Raw genomic sequence first — 6,000 nt, 5'->3', positions numbered from 1 at the left:
GCCAGGAGACCCCCCCCCCCCATGTTATGTTACATAGTTACATAGTTAGTACGGTCGAAAAAAGACATATGTCCATCAAGTTCAACCAGGGAATTAAGGGGTAGGGGTGTGGCGCGATATTGGGGAAGGGATGAGATTTTATATTTCTTCATAAGCATTAATCTTATTTTGTCAATTAGGAACATTCAGCACCCACCCGCTATCAAGGCAGCTGCCTATCATGTCATGCCCTACCTGCACAGGTGTGCTGGCTACTCAAATGATCCAATTAAGGAGGCCATTTAGTCAGCAGCAGCAGAAGTCCTGTGCCTGGACGCTCCAACAGGGGCCAGACACAAGCAGAAGCAGAAGCAGCAGAAGCAGCAGCAGCACCACCTTTTGTTTTTTGGCTGCAGCAGCAGCAAGGCCCACAGGGCTGGCTAGCTGGCTAGCCAGCAAGCAGGTAGCAATGAAAGTAGGAATCTTTCTTTTTAACCCTGTAAGGGGGTGGTGCACTGTACCCGAAGATACTGCCATATCGGGTCAATGCATAGGGCGACGGAAGCAAGCTTCGAAATCGGCCCCCGTTCTCAAAAATCCATTTAATATATGGTCCCCAGATAGGGGACGTATCAGATATTAAACTGATAAGAACAGATACTACACTTGATCTTAGCCAAAAGGCCGAGAAGCGATAACCGTGAAAGGGGCGGGCCCAACAAGGTCCCCTTCATGGGCACTATCACTGCTTGCTGTCAGGGAGGCTGCCAGACAATTTTCCATGCACACTCTGGGCTGGGGGGCAGTCAACCACCAGTACACACAGCAGAACCTAAACCCATACCATTATTGCTAAGCAGCAAGACAGGGGCCCATTGCACTCCCACGGGGCCTTTTTAAATGCAATCCATAACCCGGATTTGCCAGGAACCCTTCTTACTCCTCCTACTTGCATGTGACACTGGGCTTAGGATCTGCATAGGAAACACACACACAAGCACACACCTACCTTTGTTGCCTGCAGATGCCTCCTTGGCTGTCCCCAAACGGTATCAAACCAACACCCACGGGAAGCTGTAAGCATAGAGGACATGCCTGCACCCCATTGGACTTACCTGTGTGGGTTAAATCCGGGTTATTTGACAACCTATGGCGGTGATGGTTCTGCTCAGGCAGAGCAGTGCTGATGCTCCTCATAAAGCTGTCGCTGCTGTGAAGGTTCTAGGTGACATCACAAATCCCTATGGTTACATACACAACAAAGCTGGGTTGTTGTTGTTTACACTCTGCAAGGCCTGTGGAAGTGAGTGACATCATAGCACTGTAGTTCTGAGGGTTCAAGATGGATGCAACAATCTCCTGTTGCTTCTATGAAGGCCGTAATAGACGACATCACCAAACAGCTCCATAGTCACATACACAGCAAAGGAGAGATGTTGTTTACACCTAGTGATGTCAGTGGTATTGAGTGACATCACAGCACAGTGCTAAGGCTCCTGGGCCTGGACACAGCAGCGGCTGCAATATCTCAACGGAGAATACGTTTATATCTATGTGTGTGTGTGCGCATATATATATATATATATATATATATATATATATATTTCTCCGCCGAAATCACTTTTAAACCCATTTCCACCTTTTTTTCCCTTCTCTTCCTCTTACTTTTTTTTCACGTTTTTTTACGTTTTTCTCCTTTTCGCCTCTTTTCTGGGCGTATTATTCTTCTTTTTCTTCTTTTTTTTCGTCTAATGCATACCCCATCAGTGCAGCAATGCTTATTCAATACCGCCAGCAGATGGAGACACTGGGGGATAATTTTCTAAGGATTTATACTGATTTTTCCTGTCTGAATTTGTCGCACAGAAAGTTGCAGGCCAAATATGTGTGACATTTCTGCGACTTTAGCTTCTAGAGCATTTTTACAACATTATACATAGGTGCTGAATACATAAAAAGCGACTGTTCAGCGACAGACAAGTCGCATCGGCTGAAAGTAGGCCAGAATGTCAGTCCATGTTGGAGCAGGTTTAGATACAGTCTAAAGCATAGATCTCAAAGTCTGTGCACAGAATTTAGCAAGGGCCTCGCACCTTCTGATGCATCAGGTAGGTGCACAATAGCATAGCCTAACCCTCTGTACTTTGGTCTATATTGATGCGGGACATAGACAGCCAGCTGATGACCAATCCATTAGTGCAATGGATGGCTGGAAGCATTTGTCTTTGCCTTTGCAATACCACAGAAGCAATGCATGGTCAATGTACAGCAATGACACACCTGTGTGAACAGCCAGGAGACCCCCCCCCCCCATGTTATGTTACATAGTTACATAGTTAGTACGGTCGAAAAAAGACATATGTCCATCAAGTTCAACCAGGGAATTAAGGGGTAGGGGTGTGGCGCGATATTGGGGAAGGGATGAGATTTTATATTTCTTCATAAGCATTAATCTTATTTTGTCAATTAGGAACATTCAGCACCCACCCGCTATCAAGGCAGCTGCCTATCATGTCATGCCCTACCTGCACAGGTGTGCTGGCTACTCAAATGATCCAATTAAGGAGGCCATTTAGTCAGCAGCAGCAGAAGTCCTGTGCCTGGACGCTCCAACAGGGGCCAGACACAAGCAGAAGCAGAAGCAGCAGAAGCAGCAGCAGCACCACCTTTTGTTTTTTGGCTGCAGCAGCAGCAAGGCCCACAGGGCTGGCTAGCTGGCTAGCCAGCAAGCAGGTAGCAATGAAAGTAGGAATCTTTCTTTTTAACCCTGTAAGGGGGTGGTGCACTGTACCCGAAGATACTGCCATATCGGGTCAATGCATAGGGCGACGGAAGCAAGCTTCGAAATCGGCCCCCGTTCTCAAAAATCCATTTAATATATGGTCCCCAGATAGGGGACGTATCAGATATTAAACTGATAAGAACAGATACTACACTTGATCTTAGCCAAAAGGCCGAGAAGCGATAACCGTGAAAGGGGCGGGCCCAACAAGGTCCCCTTCATGGGCACTATCACTGCTTGCTGTCAGGGAGGCTGCCAGACAATTTTCCATGCACACTCTGGGCTGGGGGGCAGTCAACCACCAGTACACACAGCAGAACCTAAACCCATACCATTATTGCTAAGCAGCAAGACAGGGGCCCATTGCACTCCCACGGGGCCTTTTTAAATGCAATCCATAACCCGGATTTGCCAGGAACCCTTCTTACTCCTCCTACTTGCATGTGACACTGGGCTTAGGATCTGCATAGGAAACACACACACAAGCACACACCTACCTTTGTTGCCTGCAGATGCCTCCTTGGCTGTCCCCAAACGGTATCAAACCAACACCCACGGGAAGCTGTAAGCATAGAGGACATGCCTGCACCCCATTGGACTTACCTGTGTGGGTTAAATCCGGGTTATTTGACAACCTATGGCGGTGATGGTTCTGCTCAGGCAGAGCAGTGCTGATGCTCCTCATAAAGCTGTCGCTGCTGTGAAGGTTCTAGGTGACATCACAAATCCCTATGGTTACATACACAACAAAGCTGGGTTGTTGTTGTTTACACTCTGCAAGGCCTGTGGAAGTGAGTGACATCATAGCACTGTAGTTCTGAGGGTTCAAGATGGATGCAACAATCTCCTGTTGCTTCTATGAAGGCCGTAATAGACGACATCACCAAACAGCTCCATAGTCACATACACAGCAAAGGAGAGATGTTGTTTACACCTAGTGATGTCAGTGGTATTGAGTGACATCACAGCACAGTGCTAAGGCTCCTGGGCCTGGACACAGCAGCGGCTGCAATATCTCAACGGAGAATACGTTTATATCTATGTGTGTGTGTGCGCATATATATATATATATATATATATATATATATATATATATATATATTTCTCCGCCGAAATCACTTTTAAACCCATTTCCACCTTTTTTTCCCTTCTCTTCCTCTTACTTTTTTTTCACGTTTTTTTACGTTTTTCTCCTTTTCGCCTCTTTTCTGGGCGTATTATTCTTCTTTTTCTTCTTTTTTTTCGTCTAATGCATACCCCATCAGTGCAGCAATGCTTATTCAATACCACCAGCAGATGGAGACACTGGGGGATAATTTTCTAAGGATTTATACTGATTTTTCCTGTCTGAATTTGTCGCACAGAAAGTTGCAGGCCAAATATGTGTGACATTTCTGCGACTTTAGCTTCTAGAGCATTTTTACAACATTATACATAGGTGCTGAATACATAAAAAGCGACTGTTCAGCGACAGACAAGTCGCATCGGCTGAAAGTAGGCCAGAATGTCAGTCCATGTTGGAGCAGGTTTAGATACAGTCTAAAGCATAGATCTCAAAGTCTGTGCACAGAATTTAGCAAGGGCCTCGCACCTTCTGATGCATCAGGTAGGTGCACAATAGCATAGCCTAACCCTCTGTACTTTGGTCTATATTGATGCGGGACATAGACAGCCAGCTGATGACCAATCCATTAGTGCAATGGATGGCTGGAAGCATTTGTCTTTGCCTTTGCAATACCACAGAAGCAATGCATGGTCAATGTACAGCAATGACACACCTGTGTGAACAGCCAGGAGACCCCCCCCCCCATGTTATGTTACATAGTTACATAGTTAGTACGGTCGAAAAAAGACATATGTCCATCAAGTTCAACCAGGGAATTAAGGGGTAGGGGTGTGGCGCGATATTGGGGAAGGGATGAGATTTTATATTTCTTCATAAGCATTAATCTTATTTTGTCAATTAGGAACATTCAGCACCCACCCGCTATCAAGGCAGCTGCCTATCATGTCATGCCCTACCTGCACAGGTGTGCTGGCTACTCAAATGATCCAATTAAGGAGGCCATTTAGTCAGCAGCAGCAGAAGTCCTGTGCCTGGACGCTCCAACAGGGGCCAGACACAAGCAGAAGCAGAAGCAGAAGCAGCAGAAGCAGCAGCAGCACCACCTTTTGTTTTTTGGCTGCAGCAGCAGCAGCAAGGCCCACAGGGCTGGCTAGCTGGCTAGCCAGCAAGCAGGTAGCAATGAAAGTAGGAATCTTTCTTTTTAACCCTGTAAGGGGGTGGTGCACTGTACCCGAAGATACTGCCATATCGGGTCAATGCATAGGGCGACGGAAGCAAGCTTCGAAATCGGCCCCCGTTCTCAAAAATCCATTTAATATATGGTCCCCAGATAGGGGACGTATCAGATATTAAACTGATAAGAACAGATACTACACTTGATCTTAGCCAAAAGGCCGAGAAGCGATAACCGTGAAAGGGGCGGGCCCAACAAGGTCCCCTTCATGGGCACTATCACTGCTTGCTGTCAGGGAGGCTGCCAGACAATTTTCCATGCACACTCTGGGCTGGGGGGCAGTCAACCACCAGTACACACAGCAGAACCTAAACCCATACCATTATTGCTAAGCAGCAAGACAGGGGCCCATTGCACTCCCACGGGGCCTTTTTAAATGCAATCCATAACCCGGATTTGCCAGGAACCCTTCTTACTCCTCCTACTTGCATGTGACACTGGGCTTAGGATCTGCATAGGAAACACACACACAAGCACACACCTACCTTTGTTGCCTGCAGATGCCTCCTTGGCTGTCCCCAAACGGTATCAAACCAACACCCACGGGAAGCTGTAAGCATAGAGGACATGCCTGCACCCCATTGGACTTACCTGTGTGGGTTAAATCCGGGTTATTTGACAACCTATGGCGGTGATGGTTCTGCTCAGGCAGAGCAGTGCTGATGCTCCTCATAAAGCTGTCGCTGCTGTGAAGGTTCTAGGTGACATCACAAATCCCTATGGTTACATACACAACAAAGCTGGGTTGTTGTTGTTTACACTCTGCAAGGCCTGTGGAAGTGAGTGACATCATAGCACTGTAGTTCTGAGGGTTCAAGATGGATGCAACAATCTCCTGTTGCTTCTATGAAGGCCGTAATAGACGACATCACCAAACAGCTCCATAGTCACATACACAGCAAAGGAGAGATGTTGTTTACACCTAGTGATGTCAGTGGT

The 6,000-nt window shown here is 46.9% G+C and overlaps 3 non-coding genes across 3 annotated transcripts; all 3 read right to left on the bottom strand.

The window, feature by feature from the left end:
- Positions 1-484: 484 nt before the first annotated feature.
- On the bottom strand, positions 485-675 carry LOC130313635 (U2 spliceosomal RNA). Its single transcript, XR_008861531.1, has one exon. It is a non-coding gene; the product is annotated as a U2 spliceosomal RNA (small nuclear RNA).
- A 2,079-nt stretch (positions 676-2,754) lies between these two features.
- LOC130313634 (U2 spliceosomal RNA) lies at positions 2,755-2,945 on the bottom strand. The gene has a single exon (XR_008861530.1). It is a non-coding gene; the product is annotated as a U2 spliceosomal RNA (small nuclear RNA).
- Positions 2,946-5,042: 2,097 nt separating this feature from the next.
- On the bottom strand, positions 5,043-5,233 carry LOC130313633 (U2 spliceosomal RNA). Its single transcript, XR_008861529.1, has one exon. It is a non-coding gene; the product is annotated as a U2 spliceosomal RNA (small nuclear RNA).
- Positions 5,234-6,000: the final 767 nt, after the last annotated feature.

The sequence above is a fragment of the Hyla sarda genome, unplaced genomic scaffold (genome assembly GCF_029499605.1).
Source record: "Hyla sarda isolate aHylSar1 unplaced genomic scaffold, aHylSar1.hap1 scaffold_178, whole genome shotgun sequence".
Taxonomy (NCBI): Eukaryota; Metazoa; Chordata; class Amphibia; order Anura; family Hylidae; genus Hyla; species Hyla sarda.
This window is presented reverse-complemented; position numbering and strand designations above follow the sequence as displayed.